Genomic DNA, 13,506 nt, shown 5'->3' on the forward strand with positions numbered 1-13,506 from the left:
ATTTTATATACATTATATATACACACACACATACATACACACACGATGGAATATTACTCAGCCATAAAAAGAATGAAATCTTGGGCTTCCCTGGTGGTGAAGTGGTTGAGAGTCTGCCTGCCGATGCAGGGGACATGGGTTCGTGCCCCGGTCCGGGAAGATCCCACATGCCGCAGAGCGGCTGGGCCCGTGGGCCACGGCTGCTGGGCCTGTGCATCCGGAGCCTGTGGTCTGCAACGGGAGAGGCCACAATGGTGAGAGGCCCCTGTACCACAAAAAAAAAAAAAAAAAAAAAAATCTTGCCATTTGCAACAACATGGGTGGGCAGCATGATGCTAAGTGAAATAAGTCAGAAAGAGAATGACAAATACCATTTGACCTCTCTTATATGTGGACCCTAAAACAAACAAACAAACCACAAAACAAGCTCAGATACAGGAAACAGATTAGTGATTGCCAGAGGCAGGGGGTGGGGTGGTAGGAGAAATGAGTGAAGGGAGTACACATTTATTTTTAAATGTTTTTACATTTAAGCAAAGAATCTGTGTTACAGGTCTATGACATAACTTCATTAAAGGAAAGGGGGGAAATTTATCTGAAAATGAGTAGACATTATAAGACTGAGGACTAAAGGAACTATATGAATAAGCACTCTTCTCTTGTTAATAAAGTGGTTTCCCTCACTTCTCAATTCTGATACCCCTATACACGTGTACTGGGTTTGAGCAAGTAATCAAAGAGATGATGAATAATGGTTAAAAAAAAAAGAAGAGACAAATTTTTAAAAAATAAAATACTGTTAATTCTGTGGAGGTTTATTAATGAAAAATAATGTTTAAAGGGGGCAATGTTGCTCATTCTGGTTCTGAATGAGTCCTTCCTCTCTATAAAAAGCAACAAACTTTGTGACTATATAGTGAATGCTCCCTGCCCCCAGGTGCCAGGGTTGGGGGCTGCAGGATTCAGGGCACTGCAGGCCTTTTCTTCTTTGTCACACAGCCTCTCTTGCATCTTCTCTTCCCTCAGTTTCCATTACCTCTCTCTTTCCTGGTTATCTTCACTTTTCTCTAACTGCTCTTTCTCAGGTCCTCTGCCGGCCCCTGGTCTGTTTCCCCAGAGCTTTGTCCTTCACTCTCCCATTGTGCAGATTCCCCAAGGGACATCTTCTAAACCCAAGACGCCCATGTCGTCCACCCTGTATGTTGAAGACCCCTACTTACATCTTCAGGCTACCCTCTCTGCTGAGCTCCAGAACTGGACCCCAAATACATTTAATCACAGGTGTTTATAAAGTTTCTACTATGTATGACATAACTGGGTAGAGGATATCTCTACCTGTTTAGATAATTCAAATTTGACATATTAGAAACTGAACAGATCATCTTCTCTGTTTCTGAATGGCATCAACAATCACCCAAGCCAGAGAGGGAAAGAGAGAGAGAGAGAGAGAGAGAGAAGGAAGGAGAAGGAGGGAGATGGAGGGAGGGAGGAAGGAAGGAAGGAGGAAGGAGAGGAGGGAGGGAGTGAAGAAGGAAGGGGAAAGGGGGAGGGAGGGAGGGAAAGAAAGGAAGCAAGCTCAGTGCTCAGCCTAGTTCGTGGTCAAGAAGTTACAAAGTTTATACTGCGGAAGTATAAGTCAGTAATTGAAATGCAATTGAGATATGGCATCCGTGATGTCTATGGAATAAAAACACTCAAAAGTACCTAATTCCAAAAATGCTAGGACATTTCTAACATAGAAGTGTATTTTATATGTTCTCATAGGACTGCTTTAAGGATTGTGGCTAACTTAAGTCTTCTATACCAGGAAGCTGACCAGATTCCCCAAGGAAATGCCTTGGACCTCCACACCCAAAGCACTGGGTTCAGAGCACTGCACACTAAAGAAATGACTCCCACCAAATGCTCATTCCTGACCAGGCAAAAAATAACTCTCCCTATTCCTGAGGTCTGATAGCAGGTGTTTCAGTGAAATGCCAAAGAATGAGCCAGGAAAGAGACACATCATATTCAAAAAAGCCTGTGCCAGCAAGGAGAGCGGGGGCAGGAGATGGCAGTAAACTGGGGACTTACAGGAACAAAGAACACAGAGACAGAGCAGGTGTGGTAGGGAGATGCTTTCCTGAGATCCGTGACCTTCCTTTGACCACACACATCAGAGAACTGTTCAGATGAGGTCAAGAAACTCAACAGTTGGTATTCAACGTACCAACTTGGCCAAATGCATCTGTCAGTGTGACCTGAATTGCCTTGGGTTTCACCTATTTGTGGGCGTAAATAGAGTTCGAGAAATGGTATCAAGCAAACATTTCCTGGTTTATAGTTCTGTCTTGTTGTAGCATTTTGGTCCCTAAGTACACACACACTGAGCATCCTCAGAGGTGTTTGCATGGGTTTCAAAAACATGTTCCATTTGTTCTTCCACTTTGGCAGCCACTGGAATGTCAGGTGTCAGCTAAGGTATCCGAGGATGGCTCTGTCACACTGACACTGCTGTGTGCCCTCCATGAAAGAGCCATATTTTCTAGTCTGCCAGGAAACCTGGAAGAGTGGTTCACGCCCTGAAGATGGCAGGGCAGCCCTGTGCGCCTTTCACTCTCCTTAGGGCCGTGCTCCATGTAGAAACACAGAGATGCTCCTCTTTCCTTGGGACACAAACCTAGTGCAAGGGGCTGAACAGAGGAATAATACCTTCTTGCCTCCTTCATTTCTCCATCTCTGCATCCAAGTATTTGAATCAAAATTATTCCAAAATTCAAACTATTTTGTGAAATGCTTATATGTCATGTTGGGCCTGATACTTATAAAGTGGATAAAAGGTCTCTTCTAAGAGCTTCAGGGTTGAGAGAGAGCACCAGAATGGTAAGTCAGCTATAGACGCAGCGACTACGTTTTCAAGGTTTAGTGGACAGTTCCTATTTCAAGTAGTCTGCTCCATAAATACACTTGTCTTCAGACAATGTGAAAATAAAATGACTGGAATACTGTGGAGCAAGGAGTACAGTAAGGCGCAGCAGGGTTTCATGAATTAACTATGCAGTAAGGACCTAGAGGTTTTTTTAACCATTTTTCTTTTCCTTTCCATATATGAAAATAAATTGCTAAAGAAGATGAACTTCTGGTACTTCCCTGGTGGCACAGTGTTTAAGAATCCACCTGCCAATGCAGGGTACATGGGCTCGAGCCCTGGCCCAGGAAGATCCCACATACCACGGAGCAACTAAGCCCGTGTGTCATAACTGCTGAGCTTGTACTCTAGAGCCCGCGAGCCACAACTACTGAGCCTGCGTGCTGCAACTAATGAAGCCCGCACGCCTAGAGCCTGTGCTCTGCAACAAGAGAAGCCACCACAATGAGAAGCCTGTGTACCACAATGAAGAGTAGCCCCCACTCGCCGCAACTAAAGAAAAGCCCGCACTCAGCAATGGAGACCCAACGCAGCCAAAGATAAACGAACATTTTTTTAAAAATCAAAAATAAATGTGAAAATGTTTTCTTTTGCTATAATAGTAAAATAATGCATTTTCTCAATCTGCTGTTGTTCTTTTTAAAAAGTTGGTTTTGCTACTCTTTTTTTTTTTTTTTTACAAATAGAAGTTTCAAATTTTATGTAGTCTGAACAGTTGGTCTTTTGTTTTATGATTTCTTAAAAGGATTTTAAGCTTAGGAAGTCATCCTTGGTTTTAAATTCACAGATCTAATACCTTGTTGGAGCAGGCATTTGGAAAAGGATGTTTTAAAAATATTTAACTTTTTAATATATCTGGGATTTATTTTGTTATACACTATGAAAGATGGGTCTAAATTAATTTTACTTCCCTTAAATTCCTACCCAGTTATTCCTGCACAAGTTAATGAATAGTTCTTCCTTTCTGGTGATGTCACTTTTGTTTCCTAGCCAATTCTTGTATGGAAAAAAATCAATTCTGGACTGTCTAGTGTGTGTTCTATATCTTTATATTTTTCCTTCTTTCTGTAGTGTCTTATTTTAATTATCATAGCCTTATTTTTTTTCACCATAGAGTGTTTATTTTCCATATAAAAGGGCAGAAGCTAACATGTGAGCAAAAGGGTAAAAAGCGTGGAGCTCGTGTGGGAGACCATGACAGGTGACTTGAGGCTGAGGGTGGTGAAGGCTGGTCCAGGGGGAGGATTGGAGGTTGGGATGAAGAGATGGGGTCAGATCCAGGCCCTGTCCTTCAGGCAGACCATGAGACATGTTGATGCCAAAATTTATGGGATATAGCAAAAGCAGTTTTAAAAGAGACTTCTCACAAAAAATGCTTACTGGTCTTGGAGAGTTTCCCAGAGAGGCATGGGGTGAGGGATGGTGACGACTGCTGTTCACCCTGGGGACAGTGTCAACTGGCGGCAGCCACCATTGGCGCTCTCCCCACCATGTGGACACTGGTGCTGGTGGGCACCACTCCCTCCAGCTCAGCTTTATGCTGTACTTAAATATCTAGTGTGGCTGCCGTTCATATTCTTCATTCAAAAATTTCTTTGATAAACTTATCAATTTTTTCTTCCTGAGAACATCAGAATCTAGTCAGATTCTCCAAATTTTCTTAGAATATTTATTGGACTTTGTAAATCATTATGAGGGTTGTCATGAGTTTGTGTATTATTTATGTATGAATTTACACCCATTTTCAATCAACTTTTGATGTTTGTGACGACAGAACACAGATTAGAGTCAATGAATTAGTCTAAAATTGTAACAAAGACATTTTATCTCAGTTGCCTCCTTCACTTGAGCAATTCATAGCCAAATTAAATTTAATCCCCTTTCATTTTTGCACCTAAATGTCTGGTGGAGATGTAATGCAACAATCAAGGATCCAGTGACTGGCCTCAGGGTGCAGAATAAAAGACACAATGATCAACATTGTCAGTGAATGGATTTGGAAACACTTGAAGGGTAGTTCACGTTTCAACTTTTAACTTTCATTTTAATTCGTCAGTATTTCAAATGGAAACCCATGATCCCCTTCTGCAAGAATTTTCACCTTGGGTGTTTACAATTCTTTTCTCTTATTTCCTTTGCCCTCTTCATGCTTGTGGTATCTGTACAGCAAGTCCTCCTGGCCCTAATTCTTAGTACTCTTGAAACTCTCCTGACAGCAGAAAGCAGTGATCAGACAGGTTGAATGATTCAATGGAAATTTAATCGGATCTCATTTTAGCTACGTGTAAGAAGCAACCTGCTGTGAACTAGAATTGTAATGCTGGAAGTTATCTGATTCCTACAGGCCTCTCTTCCTTCTCTGCCCTGGTGAATGACTGCTAAAGGAAGTTAAAGCATGTAAAACATGATAAACATTGATTTCTTGCCTTGGCCATTGAACTGGACATCTTGCCTTCTTGCAGGTAAAACTGAAGAGGAGTATGATAGATTCTAACTTTTATTTATAAGGGTGAAGCTTTTAAATGTACTCACTTAAGTTGCTTCTTGAGGCAGTAATGTCCTATTTCCTTTACATTAGACTTCCAGCTTTGAACGCAGTTTATAAAGCAAAACAAGATGAAACAAAAACCTAGACAAAGCAACCTCTGTCAGTAGAACACTTTAACAAAGACTGATGACCTGAAGAAAAGGGTTGACAAGATGCGATTGGTCAGTTCACTGCTCTGAAGGAGAGGCATCCTTTATTTGTGGCTGCCTAGGGAAGGCCAGTTACAACGCAGAAAAGCTAAGAAATGGTAGGAGAAAGTGGAGAAACAAACAGGAAAAGAGTGAAAAACTGCACATAAGAAAAATGGAAGGTATAGAAGAAACAGCAACTTTTACAGTTGATTGTGCCACAGTTCAAGAAGAGTATAGCGACCACTGTTACCTTGTTGGCCCCCCGTGATCTCCCAGTATTTGCCTCTGTGTAGTCCTCTTTCTTAGAACCTGAGTTGGGAGTATGACTTATTTTAATTAACTGGAAGTGGCAGAGTGATGCTCTATCAGTTCTTGTTCCAAGCCTTAAGAAGTTCTGCTTTTGTTCTCTTCAGAGCCATGATCTGCTTTATAAGAATGCTGTTAGCCTGCTACAGCTATGTGGAGAGGCTGTCAGAAAAGCCACATAAGAGGGAGAGGCCCTGAGAGACAAGCCTGGCCATCCCAGTGTCTCAGTCAAGCCCAGGCCCCTGCTGACCTGCCAGCTGGATGAATCCACGTGAGTAGCCATCAGTAAGATCAACAGAAGGGTCACCCAGCCAAGCCCAACCCAGATTGCAGAATTATGAGCAAATAAAATGTTCATTGTTTTAAGCCACTAATTTTTGGGGTGGTTTGTTATACAGCAAAATATAGCTCCTGGCATGTTAAAATGAAGTCAGTGATCAAGACGCAGTGACTCTACTCTCTGAGACAGTATTGTGTGGACTGAAGATGCACGTCTGGGACCAAAGCAAGCTTGGTTCAAATCCTTACTTTTTCACTTTTTAGCGCTTATGGCCTTGGGCAAGTTATTTAATCTTTCTGGGGCTCAGTCTTGTTATCTGTGAGTGAGAGAACTATTTCTTCTCTCACAAGATAGTTAAGGAATGAAATGAGTGAAAGTTTGGGGCACAAATTAAGTACCCACCAAATCTTATATTATTTGTTATATTCCATTTCCTTCCTGTCGTTCCCTCACCCCCTGAGGGGATAAAAGTGATCCAAACTACATTAACTCTTTAGGGTAGCCCCGTGACCTGCTAAAGGCAGTTCTGTCATAGGTCAGTTTTGCACTGCATATGTACATTTGGCAAACAATTGTTGTGTTTTTATGAAAAAGAGGTAAACTCCTAAAATACAGGTGATGGATTTTTAAAATGATAGCAGGTTTGTGGGGCACTGCTGGAGACAATGCACATTTCTGTCCATGTCCCAGACCGCCTACACCTGCTCCTCTGCAGTATCACAGCTGTTTATTAGACTAAGCTGGGGTCACCAAAGAATACTCAAGTTACATTCAGCTTAGTTTATTGCAGAAGGCATGAAGGCACATGCTGTATTTCCATTTGGTTTTCACAAAAATGCATTACTATCTCAATGGTTTGTGAAGTTCACTTAGGCAAAAATTGCAGATTTCGTGGTAGTACTGCATAAACTTTGGTGTTTGTTGAGTCCTTGTCTTCATACTGGAAAGAAGAAAGTCCTATATTGAGTGACTAAATTAGGTGCAGACACCAAGAGAAAACACACACATGCACACACATGAAAGAAAGGATTAAGGAAAAAAGAAATAAACCTGCTCTGGCCTCAGTTTCCAATTTGTAAAATGAGAAAGCCAGACTAGAAGGTTCTCCAAGGTCACTTCCAGCTCTGAGTTTTAGCAGACATCTCAAATTCTGTGCATTTATTAGCCCTTTGTGAGATGAAAAACACAGGTTGTTCTCCAGCAAAACTTTAATTGCAGAGCTTTAATTAGAAAAAAATCAAAATACTCTTTCAGATTATGCTTTTTTAATTTTAGTTTTAATTGTGTTTTTATTGTTTCCATATTATTTTAAAAGAGAGATGAAAGCTGCAGTTTGACAAATTGCTACATCCGTCTGCTTGCCGTACAACTGCCCTAGCAAGTTAACTTAAAACAACTTTCTAAAATGTACTTTTAATGAGAAACTTAGACCCCTGAAATTTGTATAAAACATTTTTTTCCTTCAGACTTCTTATAGGGCTGTAGAGTTTCCATACCTCAGTGCCAAGAGCATGGCAGAGGAATTTCGCTCAGCTTAGTAATTACCTTGTGTTAGTCTAGCTCAAAGTTGTTTTTCTCTTAATGGCTTAAGAGAGCCATTCAAATGCTTTGATTCTAGTAATACAAGTTTTAATGGGCAAGGCAGGTGAATGCCCATGTAATGTTTAGCCTATTAAACTGGCCATATCCAAAGCTTATGCAGAGTAAATTCTTACTAGGGACTCTGAATAAGGGCAGATCAACGTGGACAAAAGCTTGAGAAAATAAGAGAGCTAAAGTAAGTCTGGGAATGTCCTTCCTCTCTCCAACTAAGATCCTGATTATAGTGGACATTTATTTTTGCCTTCTTTCATGGCGAGGGGAGAAGAGCTCCCCAAAGTCTCCCTGTGTGCTTCCAGAATTTTGATTCACCCGCAGGCTTCACAGTGGACCATGTATATGAGACCACGGTTTCTCAGACTATCTGTGGTGAAGGACCAGTTTGCTTCATCTCCCACACCCCCATCCACTGTGGACTGGTACTTGTATAAAATATAGTAAAAATGAATCACTGGAAAAATGACACACGAACTATGACATACAAAATATAAGCCTCAGTTTTTATTATTAAATTTAATGACTCTCTCAAATTGCAGTACAAGTTTCTAACCATCCTCAGTTTCTATACTTACCTTTTTTTTTTTAACATCTTTATTGGAGTATAATTGCTTTACAATGGCGTGTTAGTTTCTGCTGTATAACAAAGTGAATCAGCTATACATATACATATATCCCCATATCTCCTGCCTCTGGCATCTCCCTCCCACCCTCCCTATCCCAACCCTCTAGGTGGCCGCAAAGCACCGAGCCGATCACCCTGTGCTATGCGGCTGTTTCCCACTAGCTATCTGTTTTACATTTGGTGGTGTATATATGTCCATGCCACTCTCTCACTTCATTCCAGCTTACCCTTCCCCCTCCCCGTGTCCTCAAGTCCATTCTCTGTGTCTTTATTCCTGTCCTGCCCCTAGGTTCTTCAGAACCATTTTTGTTTGTTTAGATTCCATATCTATGTGTTAGCATATGGTATTTGTTTTTCTGACTTACTTCACTCCGTATGACAGACTCTAGGTCCACCCACCTCACTACAAAGAACTCAATTTCGTTTATTTTTATGGCTGATTGTCTAAACTTATCTTGTTGTAGATGGTAACAAACATGTGGAAACAGGCATTGGTCCACGGACCACACTTTGAGTAGCACTGACCGAGACTAGGCCAGTAGTATTCTCTGGTTCCCAGTAATTATTTCATGGGTGTTCTTATGACCTGAGCTGGTCCCAGTCACTTGAATGTTGGGACTTTGGTTGAGAAACTGGGACAATAATTCTGTTTTTCCTGGCTGGATGCCACCTTGGGACTATAAGACAAGTGGCTTGAGAATGAGTCAACACCAAGAAAGCAGAACCAAGAGGTAGCAAGTCAGAAACTGAATCTGCTCCTGTGTTATAGAGAAATAGAAGCCAATAAATTAAAAATTTTGCTCAAGCTAGAATTCATTAGGTTTTCTATCATCTGCAAGAGAAAGAGTCCTATGTCATATAATTTGCATGTTTCCCCCTAACTCTCAGTCACCCTGCCAGTCATCTTTCCAAAACAGAGATCTGGGAATGCCATTCTTCTGGTTATGAAAACCTTAGCTTCCCACTCCCTTGGTCCAGAGTTCAGGCTTCTTAAACTGTCATTCAAAGTCATTCACAGTTGAGTCCCCTTCTTTCTCAGCCTCATTTTTTTTGCTACTCTCATCCTCAGACACATGCCCAATGCTTTAGTGTGACCACACATGCACTTTTATATATGTAATAGGTTTGCTCATGTTCACTTTGGCTGGATTGCACTTTCTCTTCGCACACCCTCCTCTGATTTTCTAAGAATAGGAACTTGAGAACATAAGGTGTTCATTACTTTTAAATGTTAAGCATTATGCATCACCATCATTCCTGCTGACTCAAGGGCTAATTTTGAGAGTGTTGGCAGGAGGGCAAATTGATGCACCCAGACATTTGACAGAAACTGCATTTAGACTCCAAAGCTTTCATTTCACAGGGAGTCTGATATGGTTATATTACCCAAATCTCAGAAAACAACAAACTTAGACAAAGTGTGACTTTAAGTTATTGCAAAAATGAATAAGCAAGAAATGAAAACATATGTGTGCAGCAAAATGTGTACACAGATGTTCCTAGCAGCTTTATTCAAAATAGCTGAAAGTGGAAACAAACCAAATGTTCATCAGCTGATCAGTGTATAAACAAAATGTGGTATATCCATAAAATGAAATATTACTTGCCATGAAAAGAAGTGAAGTGCTGATACATGGAACAACATGGACTAACCTTGAAAACATTATGCTAAGTGAAAGAAGCCAGATATAAAAGGCCACATATTGTATAATTCCATTTATATGAATGTCTGGAATTGACAAATCTATAGAAAAAGTCGATTTGTGGTAAGCTAGGGCTGGGGAGAGTGATGAGATTGAAGGGTGAAGGCTAGGGGGAACAGAGTTTCTTTTCTAGAGTGATGAAAATGTTCCCAAATTGATTGTAGTGATGGATGCACAACATTGTGAATATACTAAAAGTCATTGAACTGTACACTTTTAATGGGTGAATTATATGGTATGTGAATTATGCCTCAACAACGTGTTTTTTTAAGAAAAAGAGTTTATAGGAGCTTTATTCATAGGTGCCAAAACTGGGAAGCAACAAGATGTCTAAGGTGAATGGATAAATCAACTGTGGTACATCCAGACAACTGAATAGTGTTTATTCAGCACTGAAAAAGTGAGCTATTAAGCCATGAAAATACATGCAGGAACCTTAAATGCATATCACTAAGTGAAAGAAGCCAATCTGAAAAGGCTACCTACACACTGTATCATTTCAACTATATGACATTCTGGAAAAGGCAAAACACTGGAGACAGTAAAAAGATTGGTGGTTGCCAGGGGTTAGGGTGGAGGATGCAGTGAAGAGGCAGAGCACAGAGGATTTCCAGGGCAGCGAAACTACTCTGTGTGATACTACAATGGTGGAGACATGTCACTATACACTTGTCTAACTCACGTAAACTATGGGCTCTGGGTGATAATGATGTGTCCATGTAGGTATGATTGTAACAAATGTCCCACTCTGGTGCTGCATTTTTTTTAAATTTCCTTCCTCCCTCCCTCCCTCCTTCCCTCCCTCCCTTCATTCCTTTCCTTTCCTTTCCTTTCCTTTCCTTTCCTTTCCTTTCCTTTCCTTTCCTTTCTGCTGTGTTGGGTCTTCTTTGCTGCGCGCAGGCTTTCTCTAGTTGCAGTGAGCGGGGGCTACCCTTCGTTGCGGTGCATGGGCTTCTCATTGCAGTGGCTTCTCTTGTTGCAGAGCACGGGCTCTAGGTGTGTGGGCTCCAGTAGTTATGGCTTGCGGGCTCAGTAGTTGTGGCTCACAGGCTCTAGAGCACTGCCTCAGTAGTTGTGGTGCACAGGCTTAGCTGCTCCGTGGCATGTAGGGTCTTCTTGGTCCAGGGATCGAACCCATGTCCCCTGCATTGGCAGGCGTAACCACTGCACCACCAGGGAAGTCCTGGTGCTGGATGTTGATAGTGGGAGAGGTTGTGTGTGTGTGTGGAGGGGTGTTGGGGGGGGGTCAGATGGCATATGGAAGTTTTGTGTTTTCTGCTCAGTTTTGTTGTGAACCTTAAACTGCTCTAAAAATTAAAGTCTAGAGAAAGAAGCAAAGGAGGGTGAGGAGGAAGGGGGTGAGGAACAGGAAGAGGGCCAGGGCAAGGACGGAGAGGAGGAGGAGGTGACCTCACAAGGCCCATCTCAGTTGGCACCACGTCTGAAATTTTCCCTGCCTCTCTCTCATCTCCCTCCTGGCGGAAGAATTAATTGCTCTTTCATCTGTATTTTCATTGTGTTCTTATTCCTACTTCTTTTATAGTTCATATCACTTTATTATACTTGTTTGCAGGCCTTACTTACTGAACTATGACCTGCCTGAGGGCAGAGGCAATGCCTTATTTTCTTGATATTTCTACTAGAAATACTACATGGTAGAGTTCAATGAAAGTGTGGTGTGTGTATGAACGAAGAACATCTTAAAGCGGCAGTGTTCAGTTCAGTTTTAAAGGATTCTACTCTAGAATCTGTTGTTCTTCAGGCTCTTTGGTAACCTAAAAAAAGCTCCCTCTACGTGGCTCATCCCTGGGACCGTGGCCAGGATGTGAGCGAGAGCACTGAGGACATGTGACAATCCTAGACGAACGACTTATCCCTACTGAGTCTCCTCCAATAGGCAGCGTACTATTCTAGTAGAGCTTTTGGAAAATACTCTTTCTTGGGGATAATCTAACCATGTGCAGCCTGAAATCTGGGACCAGACTTCTGTGTAGTGATGAAGGTCAACTGGGAAGATGTCATTGGGCGGAGAGGAGAAGCTCTCACTCTACTGAAAGCCACCACTGCCACCTCAGGATGGCTGCCTGAAATGCTCTGGTGAGAGCTTTATTACAAGGCTTTGGGGTTAGATATATGTAAAATGTGTGACATGTGTTCCTGGGAGGGATGACATTTTAAGCTTTTATTATTCATTTATACCTACTGAGAATCATATGTAATAGAGTTCTTGAAAGTAGGTTTTAAGAGGGCAATAGAGAAAACTTACCAAGACACTGGTGCTAAGAATGAAAAGGAAAAGGTACCTAAGAGGTGATAGGATGCCAAAAATAGCTTTTCTTTACTTCCCAAATTTGGCCTCACTTAATGGATAAAGTGAATATTCTCAATCACATAACCACTTTAATTTTAGTACCAGGGCATACTTTTTAAGAAGTCACTTATTTATATTGTTTAAAATAGTAGCATTGAGAATGTGGGGAATTTAGTAGGCAGGGCTCTACTACTTACTTGCTGAACCAAATCTAAGGAAGTTTCTTCCCGTCTCTGAACTTCAGTTTTATTTACTGATAAAATGGGCACAATAATCCTGTACTGTTTACATCACAGGATGTTTGTGAAAATGCACTGAGATCGCTGAAAGCAAAATGTTTTATAAATTAGACAAATAAATTTATAATTTATCATTGATGTTAGTCTAGGAAGGATAAGTGCTGTGAACTTCTCCTACTAAATACCAATGGAGTTTATTTGTGGTTGGTACAAAAAGAAAAAAAAAAAAGCAAAGAAAAGTGCTGTACATTTAGTCCTTTGTTTCTTTCAATTTTGAAGGAGCTCTACCAGGTTCTGAAAAGGAATCTTATTAACATTTTGGGAAAAGCCTTTTTATTGAAACTTCTTGTAAGTTTTACACGCAAGGCACACACATGTATGTAAGAATATCTAGCCAACATGTGCCCTTTTAAAAGAGAAAAGCTCTTCTATAACCATCTTCTCCAAGGATCGTTAATTTGTATCAGAAAATTGGAGAGGCATGCAGGGATACCTTCCTAAGGAGCATAAAATGTCTGAGCAGTTATCACCCATAGCATCTGTCCCTTCTCTGATCTATTCCAGAGATCACTTGCCAATTCACAAATGCCATGGGGGACCTCTCCTGTGCGGTTATGTAACTCTTGACCTGTGTAGGGCTTGCCCCTAAAACTGCACCATGAGGTCCTTAAGGACAGAGCCTGCGACTTACAGGTACTGGTGTCTCCTAGTTTCCAGCAGGAAATATTTATTAAATGAAAACTTGGCTGAGGCTGCATATCAAGGTCAGGAGGAAGTGGTGCCTCTTGGCAGATTTTATCCTCAGGGTAGGTTACCTGTTCCTGCATAATTGAAAGAAGACTCTGTGGGTTTGAAGGCT

This window comes from Mesoplodon bidens, assembly GCF_964165515.1.
Source record: "Mesoplodon bidens genome assembly, contig: HAP1_SCAFFOLD_72, whole genome shotgun sequence".
Lineage (NCBI taxonomy): Eukaryota > Metazoa > Chordata > Mammalia > Artiodactyla > Ziphiidae > Mesoplodon > Mesoplodon bidens.